The following is a 15,661-nucleotide window of genomic DNA, read 5'->3' on the forward strand; positions in this document are numbered from 1 at the left end:
GTTTTTCACAGAGCTATCTGAGACAGGTATTACTAAATATAGATTTAAAGATCTATTCTGAATTAGGAATGTACTAGATACAGTTTATGTGAAGCTTAGTACATGTTACTGAGTTTTCAACCATTTCTGTTTACTGAGGACATGGTAGCTGATGAAAGAAATATGGCTATTTGCAAGTGAGTAAAGAAACCAAAGCTGTTGTAGCCTTCTTTTTGTTAACTAAGCCTTCCTTGATATCAGTGATGGTGGAATTATTTTGGCATCTTCCTGGGAAATATAGAAGTGCTGTTAGAGCACATAGTTCCAAATCAGGCAGGATGATGAGTGCACCAGGTAGTGAAGTGGCACAGGGGAGAAAGACACATGATTATTTGTGGAAATTCTCTGAATCATTCTCTGAAGTACAAGATGCCATCTAGTCTTTGAGCTTACAGCCCTGTAGAGGATGCAGGGGAAAATGAGTATCCATATCAGAGGAGGGGGATATTTTTGACAGAAGTAGCACTTTTCCTGTGGCCAGGAAAGCCTACTAGGCTAAAGGAGGCTGCGGCAGCTGCAGGTCAGCTCTCCCACTGAGTGGTGCCTCTGGTTTTGTGACAGGGAGGGGTCACCTGTGAGCTTGATGTCCCTGAGGACATCACCAGAACACTGACAACTGATGGGGCGATTCAGGGAAGCAGCTGCTGAGCAGTTGTGCTCATTTCAGTATGATTTTCTACGTGTATTCTGAGACTGGGACTGCAGTTCTCATGCAGTCTCCTTCAGAGGAGGAAAAAAAGTGTTACAGTGTTTTTCTATATATATTGTCCTGTCCAGACACCTTTGTGTAACAAAAGCAATGTGGAAACCTGTTTCAGGTGGCAGCTGAAGATACAGAAAATAAGTAAGCGTGGGGTAGATTTTAGCACTTTCTGAGGGTTTTTTCAGCAACTGTATTTACTGGGAACAACTTCAGTTTATATAGAATGCCTGCATTTACCTGCACACCTGTTTTCTGTCTAATAAAACTATTTCCTCTCTGATCATTTCATATCAGTGCATGTGATCTGTCTTGAATGTATCAGTTTAAATATATATAATCAGTTTTGCTTCCTGACATGAAAAGTAGCCAGTTTTTTTTTTTTTTTTAATGTATCACTCTGGTCCCTCATTTCTCTTGCTAATGACACTGAGCAATCTCCCTTCTCATTGTGTCCATGATTATACCCCGCCTGACCTCTAGTGGATTTTTCCCGAAGTGAATCTCCTGCGTGCAGAGAGTGTAACACGAAGAGAAGCTAAATGGGATTTCATGAGCATGCCAACGGCATCCTGGCATATATCAGCCAGCAGGACCATGGAACTGATTGTCCCCCTGTTCTGGGAGCATCCCAGCATGTATCAGCCAGGATGTGGCCAGCAGGACCAGGGAACTGATTGTCCCCATGTGCTGGGTGCTGGTGAGGCCACACCTCGAGTGCTGTGTCCAGTTTTGGACCTTTCACTACAAGAAAGACATGGACACCTGCTGGAGTGTGTCCAGAGGAGGGGCAGTGGAGTTGGGGAAGGATCTAGAGCACAAATCCTATGAAAGGGAGCTGGGGGTGGAGAAAAGGAGACCTTACTGCTCTTACAGCTCTCTGAAAGGAGGTTGTGGCCAGGTGAGGTTTGCTCTCTTCTCCCAAGGAAACAGGCAACAGGAGAAGAGGAAATGGGCTCAAATTGCCCAGCAAGGTTTAGGTTGGATAGTGGGAAAAATTTCCTTACTGAAAGGGTTGATGAGCATTGGAACAGGCTGTCCAGGGAAATGATGGAATCACCATCCCTGGAGGTATGTAAAAGACATGTAAATGTGGCACTTAAGAACATGGTTAAGTTGGAGGATTTCACATCAGTAAGTTAATGGTTGGACTAGATGATTTTAGAGGTATTTTCCAACCAAAATGATTTTGAGTCTTTCTCAGGGTTGTTGTGTAATTGTGTGTGATTAAAGACTTGAAACCCCTAGCATGAGTTTAGTCTTACCTTCTACGTCTGTTGAGCTGAAATAATACCTCTCCATCTTTATAAAGTACTTTAAGATCTATGGATAAATTTTTCATGGGTTTAGGTTGACTTGATCTAGCAGAGATAGAGGTTGGACACCAAATAGAAGCTATCCTGACCTAAGGTTATAAAGCAGGAATGACCTTCTGGAGCTACGTTAGGGTGTGTGTTCTCTGTGTGTTATGTCTGTATTTATCACACACCACTGCCTGGGTACTCAAAGGTTCTCTCTTGCTTGTAAAATCAAATGAAGCCATTATTGTAATTATAGGTCTTATCTCTTTGCAGGTCTGTTTGCATGTATAGATTATGCAGAGAAGTGTTAGAACATATTTCTGCAGGTTGAATCTTCATGCAGATTTCTGCTTGCTTTAATCCTATTTCAGTGGATGCACAATCAGCCTGACGTCCTCAAACCTGGTTTTCCTATGAGGATTAGTCATGTTCCTTTTCTGGGAATTTGAACCTTTCATAACTGTCTGCTTACTTAACAAGTGCTATAACGAACTATGGATGAAGCATAAATAATTCATATTCACCAGAACAGACATGTTCATAACCAAGTCACCTAAGAAAGGAATGGGCAGATATTCACACTGCTCTTCCAGTCACTTGTATCTCAGCAGCTCAGCTCTGCAAATTCCCAGATGCTGCTGCACTTTTCTATCCAGAATTTTGCTAGCTACATTTGCCTTGCTAATAATAAAAGTTTTGCTTTTCAGTATGTACCTAATCCTAAAAATGATCTCTATGTATAGGTTTTTCTCCCAAAAGAATGCATGTGGCTGTAAAATGGTTAATGTTGGTGCCTGCACCAGTTTCTCTTGGTAATGATTTTAATATAAGCAGTTCAGCTTAGAAATGTTGACATTACTGATTTCTTTTAGCCTGATATTAATGTTTGCTGCCTGTATTGCAATACTAAAATTGGTAGGATAAGCCTTCCTGCATTTGGAGGAGGTTTCTGGTTGATAGATCCACCAGACTGGGTAATGGTGTAAAATCCCAATGCATCATGGTCTGAACATCTGAAAGGGAATAAGTTTTCCTATGCAAGTAGGGAGAGAAAATAGGAGAAAATGTGGGAATGTACTCTGAGAAACAGTAAACAGATTTTTTTCCTTTTCTCTGGAGCCTGTCCCTGTTGTACCTAACTAGTTCTTTAATATATTAAATTTTAAATTTAATTTTCTGCTATTGAACCTTGCATGGTTGATGAACCAGCACAGTATTTGAAGCATTACCTTAGTAAACTGCGGATTTGGAGCTGAGCTGAATGTTCTCTGTAATATTCCACACTACCATCAATGGGTAGCTGTTCTATTTGCCTGCAGTTAGGGGAATTTTACTCCATAACCATCTGACATTAGAAGGGTAACTAATGCTTGAAGTCAGCATCATAAGAATAGAATCTGAATTAAAATTCTATTTAATAAAAAAAAAATTAGTGGATGAATCATGACGTTGGAGGCATAAAACTTCTGTAATCTATTGGCAGTTCTCATATTAGTGACTTTTATAGCCTTGGGCTAGTAATATTAAGCATTTCCTGTCAAGACTTTCTGAATCTGGCAGTTGTGTAATTGAAGTAGCTGTGCAGAGTTTTGGCCATCATAAATTGGCTTTACCTGCTTGAGATCATTATTGAGAGTAGATTAAAAATGCAAGGTCAAGCACTTCTAAATTAGGGTGTACCAGACTTATTATTGTCCTCTTTATTATTATTAACCAGTGCCTACAATTTAGCAAAATTAAGAAGTGGGATAATGAGGAGTCAGCCTTAATTAAAATCACCATTTGCAGCTGCTGTAAGAGAAAATATATACAGGAAAAGAGCAAACCCAGCTTTAGCCTTGCTAGCTAGCAGTGATTCCAGCTGTTTGGTTTGGTGGTACTGAGGTTCATTTTCTAAGAAGATGAGAACTGGATTTAATCTGCACTGATGTTTTTAAATGATTGTTTTTCTAGTGAACCTCATATAAAGCATAGTAATCCCTGTCCATGATTCATTATGTGTCTAAAATTATGCAATGCCCTTTATTTGGGAGTCATATATATTTTACTGCTATCCTTAAAAGAGCAATTCCAATTGGAGGAAGCAGAAATGGTTAATTTGTAGATGTCAGTGCAGCACCTGTAATGGGATGCAGATGGAAGCTTTGTTCTGTTATCCTGTCAGTAAACTGCCTGTGCCTTCTGCAAAAAGACAGATTCTGCATTGCTTTCCTGTCAGAGTGGATGGAGGTGGCAGTTAGCTCGAGCTCCCATCCTTAATGCAATGTTAGTGTTAATTTTGGAGGAGTTAGCACTGTGAGAAATGCTTGGAGATATTTTTGGGGAGTGCCATGATGATTTTGTGCCCTTTTAAATGAGATGATACCAGACCATGTTCATCTGGAAGCTGTTCTGCACGGAGGTGGCGAGGTGAGAGGAGAGAGGGATGGTGCAGGATCCTCTCTGAACCTCAATGGGAAAAACAAATGTCTCAAGAGAACTGCTTTAATAGGAAAAAATAAGAATTTAGAAGTCCCGTAAATCTCATTTCCTTTCAGATTTTTGTCACGCTATGTTTGTGGAGCATCTGATGGAGCCTGGGTAGATTTTCCCCACAGCATTGTGCAGAGCAGAACAGAAGAGAGAAAAATTCTCCCTTTTTGTCATTCAAGCTAGTATATAAGAAAAAAGCTCCCTCTGTTCCTACAGGATGCTTTCATGAGAACTTCTTGCTGCACTTTTAGTTAAAGGCAAGGTGTGGAAGGCAGAGGATACCAGGGCAGGCACCACATGGGATCTGCCTACAGGTTCCAGTGGAAGGAGGGCATGGAGATGCTCAGAGAGCTGGAGCACCTCTGCTCTGAAAACAGACTGAGAGAGCTGGGGTTGTTCAGCATGGAAAGAGAGCTCTGGGGACACCCTAGTGCACCTTCCAGTGCCTGAAGGGAGCCAAAGAGAGGGATGGAGAGGCCCTTTTTACAAGGGCATGTGCTGGCTTCAAACTGAAAGAAGGCAGGTGTAGATTAGATATTAAAAGAGAGGAAAAGATACGTTTAAACTCTCATTGCTATAGCTTCTCTTCAAACCTGCAAACCTCAGCAGAGACCACAGACAAATTAACGTTGTTTTGTGCAGTCTGTTGCCAGCACAGGGACTGAGTAACTAACCCCAAAGCACTGTCATTTGTTTCCCTGGTTTTCTCATGGCATTACAGGAAGTAAATTGTGATTTTTCTCACCAATACATGCATGTTTTCTCCTGTTTCCTGGCTTTGCTTTATTAGTATTTTCTATGTTTAAACCATGTTTTTCTGACTAAGCCGTTCAGATGCAGGAAAATCTGTAGAAATGCTGTTTTTGTATAAAGCACTTCTGACAAGCTATAGAATTTTCATGCAGTGTTCTACAGAGTTTCAATACTTTTTTTTCCATATCAGAAGCTAGTTTTTCACTTCATTCATTGCAAACTCTAGCAAAACTTTAGGCATAAACTTTGGAATAGATGGAACATTTAAAATTTTCTCTGTAATGGGTCCTAGGAGTCAATTATCGTGAAAAATAAAGTTAAAAAGTGACACTTGCCATTTAAAAAATTCTATTAAAATAATGATAGTTTTCAAACAAACTATTTGAAGTTGAGCATCCCTAAGATATTAGGGGATGCAAAATCCCTCCTTCAGTTTCTGCAATTTCAAAGTAACTTTTCAGTTCTTACTATAGGAATGGAAGGGATCAAGTAGCCAGAAATGACAAGGTACATTATAAAATGTGCAATGATGGCCAAATTTTAGACTTCAGTTCTCTAGAAAATCTATATTTGCTGTCAGGTTCAAAAAGAAAACTGTTGTGCATGAGGGAGCCAGGTTGGATGGAACCAGCTGGAGAAGGTGAAAATTACAGCCTGTGTTGTCACTGTCGCCTGTGGTGGATTGCAAAGGCATGAGAAGCAGGCTCTGTGTGAAGGTCATCAGCACCACTGTTTATTTTGTCCCAAAAGCAGCAGTGGTGACTGCATCCATGCATCTGTCAAGTCTTGGCCACTCTCTGTGAGCTTCATCCCTTGGAGTTCTCCTTCACTGCTCCCTGCACAGAGGGCTTTTGTCTGTCTTTGACAGGGCTTGTCTCTGACATTTTCTCCTGATAAACCTGCTGAGGGGACATCACCTGTGGGGTCATGGGCTGAGATCACAAAATGGAGCAGAATCAAGGACCCTGTGTTGCTGTCAAGGAGCTGGTTACCCATCAGTAAAACATGGAGTGAAAAATTGTCCTGCCAAGTGTCACAATCTGCATCCAGAGCCCAGGGCTGGGGCTTTTCCCACCTACATGATCTGAAGCACCAGGAATGCCTCCTGTCTGATGGGAAGATGCATTGCTGTCCTGCACCTCAGAAAAAGAAATCTAAAATGTCAGTGTGTGCTCAGCAGGATGGCTGAAGGTGTTTACTGAATCTGGTTTCTAGCATGAATTTTCTTAACTAAAGCATTTGTTTGTGTTTCCCAACTGAAATCTCATTTTAGATGTCCCTGGAATCTGAAAGGATTCCCATCCTGCTTCTGGACTGTGGTTGGACCCATCTCTAGTCCCTACAGATCTTTAATCTGTTTGTGGGGTTTTTTTTTCCCCCCAAGGGTTATAGATATGTGATATGATAGCTGTCAAGGTTCAATGTAGAAAACAAGGAGCTTTGAAGATCCTATAAAATATATAATGCTATTTTGTGAATCAATTTTTCATTTAATACAACTTTTTATGTATGGACAGGTTTCCTTTGATCTGTATTTATTATCTGTCACTTGCCTTGAAATGAGAAATGTAACTACTTTGATATATGGATTTGAAAGGTTATCTAGTTTCATGGTAGCTTCTCTAAGTTACCATTGCATGCTTTGCTGAAGTGCTATTTGCAGCTTTCTGAAGAGATGTCTGTGTGCTCTGGCGTAGTTATAACTTTTTTTTTTCATTGTATGGATATACATGTGAGAGGCAGGCACTGTTTCACTTTCCTCTGTGCAGACAATCATTAAAATAGTCCAGCACTCTTTTCATTGGCATGTGAAGGTCACTCATTCAACCTCTTATTCAGACCTTTAGAAACCACCCTAAGTCACTTCTTCCCTAACCTTAACATGACTCATGGCATTTAGTTTTATCTGCAGCTGAATTTCTCAGACAGAAGATAAACTTACATGCTTGCTGCTTTGCTTATTACATGGTATATACCTCAGGTATATACCTGAGGGCTTCTGAAAATGTCTCTATGACCCAACCCAAAAGTTCATGTACCAATGGGAGTCTTTCCTGCACCTTGGCATGAAAGAGCCTGAGAAGATTCCATATGCAGATTATGACCCTTTGTACTTTGATACATCCAGAGACTTGAACCTGACAGTTAGGAGAGCAATTCCCTAAGTGCTTTTATTCCTTCAGCCTCCCTGTAAGGAGGTAGAGGATTGGGAAAAGTAAATAAGGTACTTATCTGGGGAAACAGTCCAAAAAGTAATGCTTTCAGGTACTTTTTGTACTTTGTTTCAGCCAAAGGCACTGCTGTCTTGCTCCCTGGTAGGAAAGGACAGTTTTTCACTATGGCAAATAACATTCTCTGCTGTTGACCCATTTATCTTATGCAGATAGTTAACATTTATATATATATTGCAACTTTTGTCAAGACAATTTATTCTTCATATGGTTTCTTGGACCTCTTTTTCTTCCTCTTCACCAACATCCCTCATACTATCACTGGCTAAAACACCTGTCTCTATTAATCACAGCTAGGTGTGCAGATTTATAGTGCATCAGCTGTACTTTTATGGTTTGCCTTTATTTTTGAGTCATTCATCTCAAGACAACTGACTGAAGCAGGACAAAACAAAAATATAAGTACTATTATAAGTACTCTGCAACTGAAATAATCCCTTTTTAAAAATGCTGAAGGAGATTGGCAAGGATATGGCAATGAAATATAAGTTCATTATGGATCGTGATGGAGAGAGCTGGGAGGGGAAAAATACTGCCTTGTGTGGGTGTATTGATATATAACATCCAGGAGGGGAAGCCAGGCTTCTTAAACTGAAAGCAATAAGCTATTTGTTTCTGGGTGGCTCAAGCTGAAAGAATGGGAAAGAAGATTCAAATTGTAGACATAAGTTTTTTGAGTGAATGTATTGTAGTAATTTTTTTTTCTTTTTGGTAACTGATTCTCTGCAATTACTTGCAGTAGCAAGGTTATTTTCTGTAGTCTTTTGTTTTGCTTGCTTATGATATTTTTTTGAGAGCTCCTTACTCAACCATTTCTTTCTGCAGTGCCCAGTGGTTTTTCTGTGAGGAGAAAGAACTGTGCTCTGGTGGGCTCTTAAGCTGCTGCAGCTTAAAGGGCAGCAACAACAGGGCCTTTGTCAGACCTCAGCTGTGCTTGGGTTAACTGACAAAAATATTTGCCTTTGGAATGTAAAGTTCAGATCAGCTGTGAAACATGTTAATGTGCCAATTCAGCAGGGAAGAGAAGCGTGCCCTTTACCATACATTCTTTCTCCTGGTTTTAAGATCTTTCTTCAGCCTTGCTTAAGTGCAGGCAAGGAAGCTGAAATCTTCTGCTGGATTGGGGTCTGTATGTGAAAGGTAGAGTTATAATATGAATATGGAGGAAGTGAATTTAAAATCCAGAGGAAAAGGCAAGAAAATCCTTTTGGTACTGTTATGCTACTGTCACACAAAGCCTGTTTTGCTGAAAACAATGAGTGTGATGCAGCTCCCATAGAGCAAATCCAATGACAAGGAGTCATAGGTTTTCTTTGTATTTGCTTGGATGTGTAGCAATTTGAGACCCAAGTGAAAAACTCATGAGATAAATTGTTTGTTGTGAATTATTCTTAAATCATGAGTGAATTTTCTTAAATATCTATGAGCAAATTGTAGCTCCCCAGTATTCATTTTTCTGTGACTGCATTTTTAAAATTTTATTTTTTTAGGTTTGTGATAAACAGAAGTGCTTTAAATACAGACTGTGTTGTAATTGATCATTTAAAGTTGAAAATTTGTGTTCTATGACTCTTCAAGATGCACTTTTGCCTCCATTGTCTCATTCTAAATGTGATGGGGACACTCAGTGGGGCTAGAACTTTGGGATTTTCCCAAAGAAAATTCTCCTCCATTGCCTGCCTTTTTACTCCAAATAGACTAAATATGAATGTTGTATGAATATATGAAGAAAACATGATAAAACCTGTAGGGAAACTATGGTAAATCTTCCAGAGAGATGACTGGTACAATTGCTGAGAGAAACTCAAATCAGCTATCCTATCCATATACCTGGTAAATTATGTTTTGTTTTCCTGCTTTGGCGATATCTTTTCTTTCAGTCTCACTCTTTTCCCCCACGCTTTCCACATACACACATACATCCTTCCCTCCATATAAGTGTAAAATCCTCCTGTAACACAAAAACAAGAACATACACAAACATTACTGAAGTGAATTTCATTAAACCTGTCATTGAATATTGGTGGAGGTTTCTCTTCCACTCTTTTCTTTAGTTCTGTGGTAATACAAAAGAACTGTGAGTGTATCATGGCTGAGGGAAGTATGGAAAGATCTTGAAAACTTCTTCTGTAAAAGGATATTCCATCCAAAGGAAGAAATCACCAGCTAGAGAAACAAGGAGATGAGCAGAAGGAAAGAAAAGCAAGAGGATTATTCTGCCAGATGCTCCCTTGCAGCTGATTGATTATTTGGAGTCATTCTAATGCAGTGTATTAACTTTTCCAGCTGGGGTTGTGCCTGTCTAATACAACAGTATTACTACTGCACGTGGGAAAGAGGTCCTGGGCTTGAGGGTTCAGATAAGGATTCAGAAATCTAGGGATCACTCTTCAGTTATGTCTGGGGCACCTTTGCTATTTCAGACAAGTCTTTTATCATCCCGTGTTTGCATTCTCCATGTGCAAGATGGGTGTCTATCCCATTTTTTTACCAGCTGCCATGCCTACCTTCTCTGCAGTCCTCATGGGTTGGAGCTATTTGTGACACAAACTGGTCACTTTAACTGTCAGAGTTGTGAGTAAACTTAATTATTTAGCAACACACCTTATATTCAAAGCCTGTGTACCAGCTGGGAAGTGCCCTTAGCCACCTTCAAGTCAGGAAGAGTGCAGCCTTCCTCATTCTACTGCTTTTGGCTTCTCACCGTCATCTGTTTCTGCATGGGACCTATTTCGTCTCTTACCCTCAAATGTGATCTATCCTTTACTCTCCAGGACATCCTGAGAGTTCCTCAGCAAGGAAAGATCCTGCCACTCATTGTGGGAAAAAAACAGTAACTCATACAGTGATCAAGCTCTCTTCTAAAAGCTGTCTAATATTTTCTTAGAATAAAATATTTTCAAGAGAAGTGTATCACAAAATCAGTCAACCCAAAATGTGTGTGCCCTTTTTCCCAGCCTTAGTGTTTCCAGGTTCTAAGAAGGCTGATTATCCTTAGTTACCTCCACAGACTGCCTGTCAGCTTGGCATCACTTCTGGTAATTGACCTTCCATTCCTTCTTTGAAGTGCTTTAAAACACGTTACAGTTCTTTAGATCTACAGCCTGCTGATTTAGTTAGGAAGTTGATTGCTATCTGCTGGAGCTGGGATGCTTACAACAAACAGCTTGTCTGCCACATTCTCAGCACAGTGAGTGTCTCCTGTCTCCTCTTGATAGGTTGTGTAGCTTTTCTGCACGCATTCCAAAAACCCTGAATCAGTTTTTAATCAGTCAGTTCCTGCAAGGCACAGTGATACTTCACTCTAAGTCTGCAGTAACTAACATGTGGACAATATTGCCATGAGAACCTGCAATGTTGCTGCTATGACTGCATAAAGGAGTCCTTTCCAGTTCCTTCACTGAAGATTATCAAGCAATGGAAAAGGCTGTGCAGGGAAGCGTTTGAGTTACCAGCCTTGGAGGGCTTTTAAATTGATTTCTGGATAGTTTTGATTGATGACCTCCAGCTCCTATGTTGTGGTACAGCAAATAACTGTTCTTCATTCACTTTATCTACTGCTTTAATTATTTTGTAAATCTTTATCTTACTTCCCATCTTCCTGTTGAAGAGTTTGGTCCTTTTTGGCATCTTCTCATCAAGCAGCTTTTCCACCACCATGCTCCTCTTAGTTACCCTCCTCCATTCCTTCTCTAACTCTGCTACGTCCTTCTTGAGTTGAGGGGTCAGAACCTATCACAGGACTCAGCATATGGGCAAACAAATGTTCTAACAGTAACAAAATAATGTCCTTTGTCTTGCTCTCAGTACTTTTCCAAGTGATGTCAAACTTTTTTCTTTTATTGATTTGCTGACAGGCGTTTCATAACGAATTGATGGTCTCAACTGTTTCTGGGCTCTTTTCAGTGAATGATGTGTCTGTTCAGATTTTGATATCCTGCAGCCATGGTTCGGGTTATTCTTTCCCTATATTCGTTGCCTTCATTTGTAGTGAAACATGCTTGTGCTCCTACAAAACATTTTTCTACCACTTTAATTTTTGAAGTTTGAGTTCTGCACTATTGACCATTTGATCACTTGCATATCTCTCAGATCAGGAGACAGCTTTGCACCAGAAAGAATCACATCCCCAAGCTTGTGTACAAAACCTTTGTGCCCTCAGAAGTGCCACACCAAATGGGAAGCCACTCCTGTTCAGGACCATGCTTTTCTGCAAGGCTTAAAACTCATGGCCTTAGCAGTTTGACTTAACACAGCTGCTAGAAAATTCAGCACCAAAGCAGCTACACTTACCCTCACTTCCTTCCATGGAGCCAAAGAAAATCAGCTCATGTCTGTGTAATGTCACATTAATTCTTCTGACATATTGTATCCTGAAAAATAAGCACAGCACCTTTGAGTTAAAAGTCATGTTCCAGTCCTTGCTCTCAGCTCTGTTATTCTCTGCAACTTAATTTTTGCTTTCAATATTATTAGATATAAAATTTCAACTTTTAGAATTGTTTTAATTTTTAAAGCAAGCAAACTGCAGATTTTTATGTGTCCAAATGAAAAGGATCCCAACTGCCATTTTAGTTTCCACCACGGTTTCCATGAGTACAAATATTCCAGTTCTTACAACAGGTGGGTAGAATTCATCATTCATCAAAACAGGATAAAATTCATCTTGCTGTCCTGTGATTTTAGCACATCAGATGATGCAAAGAGAGCACATTTGGGTGTGACATGCTAACCCTCACAGATGGCTTTGCAATGGTTGGCCTGAGTCAGCCCTGTTTTATGGGGGAAAAAAGATGAGGTAAGCAAGCCTGTGATCATGAAGAAAATCTTTGCTGTGTCCTAAAATGCAAGTCTATTGTAGAAACTCTTTTAGAAGATCCAGATGACTTAGCTAGCAGCTGAAATTATGCCCCTTTATGCCTTAATGTACATGAAGTTAGTGTTTAATGTTTCTTCTCTATGGCTTTAGGGGATAAATTTCTTAATTTTTTAACAATCAGCAGAAACCATAGCTTTTCCATCACAAAGGAATTAAATATATGCACCAACTTAATGAATGCGTTTCCAGTGACATTTGTCTTTGATGAGCCTGCAGCAGATTCATAGTCCAAAGATGTCTTTTGTTCAGAATTACATGCTTTCTAATTTTTTACAACATTCTACCATCCTGCACTTTAAAATTAGCAGGTGGAACTTTTCACAGCCTCAGATGTCATTTAAATGCCTAATTTGTGCTGAAAGTAAATGGGGATGAGATATATAGTTGTCATTCATGCCCTTGAAATTTTTTTTCTGCTCTTATTGGTCCTCATAAATTGTTTGCTGTATATTTAAAAAGTCCCAGGAACCTTGTGGAACTTCCCATGCAAATGGGTACCTTGTTATTGACCTGACCAGAAATACTTGGCAGGATTTTATGTTTCCACAAGGTGCACTAAACCAACAACCATGGCTTTAAATATGGGTCCTGAGTGCTCTGGAAGATGCTTTCCAGGCTGCAGCAGGGAGTTGGGCTGCTGACGTTTACTGTCAGCAAAGACAATGAAGCAGGTCTTAAGAGTGCCTTTGGGTGTTCTGAGAAGGCAGCAATAAGCACACCCCTTGGAGCCATTCTCTGCCTCATTTGTTATTGCTTTGTCAAAAACATTTGTCAATGAAGACTGATTTTCAATAGAACCACGTTTGGGAGTCTGGCAGTAAAGAGCTATAATATGAAGCATCTTTGAAGGTAAATCAATTTTGTGGCCTAATCAACTGTACAGCATCCCTTTAGCTTCAGCATTAGAACTGCTGCTGTATATTAATCTGCAGAATTTTTGTTTTATTTTTCTTCTTTCTCAGGGAAAAGATGTTCTTGAGTAGTATTTCTTTTGCAGGAAAGACAGATGTGTATAAATAACTGTGAACACAGCAGCAATTTGTAATAAAAATGTAACAAAAAAAGGGCAACTCATTTTAACTCTATCATTTAGGGAAAAGCTTTAAACATAGCAATTAATGATGGATATATCTAAGTATATCTAACAAGGCATCTGCCTTGTTAGATATACTTAGAAGCAAACAGTAAAAAAAATTGAAAAATTAATGAGTTAAACATTTATGCTTATCAGCTTTGGTTTACCTACATGTTATCTTAAAATGCACAACAAATATGCCCAAGATTGAGTTAACAATGGTTTAGATTACTTCATTTTGGGGCAGACGTTACTTAGACTTTAGAGGCCTAGACCAGTGAAATTTTACAGGTTCTCAGCCTATTCTATTTCGTTTTGGTGTTCTTGTGCCTAAATGCCTCTCTGGATCTGGTCTCCAGACTCTTAATCTAAGATCCATTGAAAGAATAAAAGCATTTCCATTTTCCTATGAAATGATAGTCTTAAACAATACATTTGAACAAAACAAGCATATGGCTTCCTTTAAATGAATCCCATTGCATACGTGATTAGTTGAAAAGATGCCTTTAACTGGAGCCTGCAACTAAAGATGTTTCTCCTGGATTAAGGCTGTTAGAAATTCTACTGATGGCATTTGTCAGCATTTCTCACTTAGAAGTATCAAATGGATGAAAGACATTTTGAGACACTGCATATTCATCCTATTCAGAGCTGGTCTGCTTTACAGATTTGGGTTTTTTCCCCAGAACCCACAGTGCAGTCAAAACTACATTGTGCTGAAGGAAACGGCTCTTAAAATTTATTAGTCTTATCACTTCAACTACATAACCTTATTTTATGTTCATTTGATGCACCTCATCAAAAATAGAACAAGATATTGGCTTCAAATTAAGAAAGAAAAATACTTTAATACTCACTGATCCACTATAAGATAATAAAAGTTGTGATTTTATGACAATAACCACTTCTCTGATTTATAGAATATTTTCTTTATGCTGTACTAAAATTAATCTAAAATTTTGAATTTACCTTCTTATGGGAAATACTGGAAGTCACTACAAGTAATCAGGACAAATTCTGCATTGCGTTCCATAGGTAGCTTGCAGAAATTTGGCCCAATTTATTGATTTTATTGGGCTTTCTCTGCTTTCCTACCTCTGACCCCTGAAAGGAATAAAAACACATCACAGAGGTAGAACTGAATTTCTGAGCTAAAGACATTCACTCACTGCACTGTTGAGAAAATTCACCTGGAGGAAAGTGAAACCAGTGTATGTTACTAATAATGAAGCCCTGAAAAATGATCTTGAACAGGACTCCAGTGGTGCATGAGATTCTACCTGTTCTGTTAGGCAAAGCAGAAAAAACTGCCTAAATTTAGATGTCTTCATGTAAGCTCCCCAGGCAGTTAAGTGATTTTATCCTTTTGCTTGCTTGGCTTTTGTTTCAGATGTTTGGAAACTGTATTTCATCTGACCATTTCAACATGGGAAGAAAAAATCACCAGCCAGCTAAGCAGAGAAGGAGATAGTCCAGGTTAGTAGGCAGTGAAAAATCCTGTTTTTTCCAGTTTTTCTTCCACAATATTAAATAGCTGCTGTGTGTTCTGATAGATGCATGAAACTTCAAACCTAGATCTGCCCTTTCCTGCTCATACATCCTGGTCCATTATCCATCAGAGTATTTTCATCAATTTCATTTAAGACTGATAATTGCATATTCTCCAGGGCAAAGATGGGTTTATCTTTGTAAATGTCTGAGCAGTGTTGCTTGCACCTAAACCACTTCAATAATGAATACTCATTCTTAGAGTCACCTACTTGTGTTTTTGTCTCAAGGCTAAAGAAGAAAGCTATCTTCAGAAATCTTTTTGACTGCAGTAAAGTACTACTTCATGTCATGCAGAGATCTTTGCTCTATGGATCTTAAGTTGTCACTTAAGATACTTTTACAAAGCAGATCTATTACTTGCTTCCAGAGTGAAATGACAATTATTGAAGTCTTAATAGTGGAATCCCCAGTTTGCAATTAAGAGCACTTCTATTAGAGCAGGTGACAGTAGCAAAGATTAAATTTTTTTTTTTTTTGCATTGCAGTTTTTCCTGGAGAAATGTTATAGATCATAGCTGGAAATTACTAGGCTTGAATAGCAATTATTCCAGATGCATAAATAATAATAAAACCAAATATTATCATCCAGTGGTGTATAACTTAAGGTGTGTAAATATATAAACTGCACTGCCTTGTATGCATATATATCTATGTATATAC

Source organism: Zonotrichia albicollis, chromosome 4 (assembly GCF_047830755.1).
Source record: "Zonotrichia albicollis isolate bZonAlb1 chromosome 4, bZonAlb1.hap1, whole genome shotgun sequence".
NCBI classification, from domain to species: domain Eukaryota; kingdom Metazoa; phylum Chordata; class Aves; order Passeriformes; family Passerellidae; genus Zonotrichia; species Zonotrichia albicollis.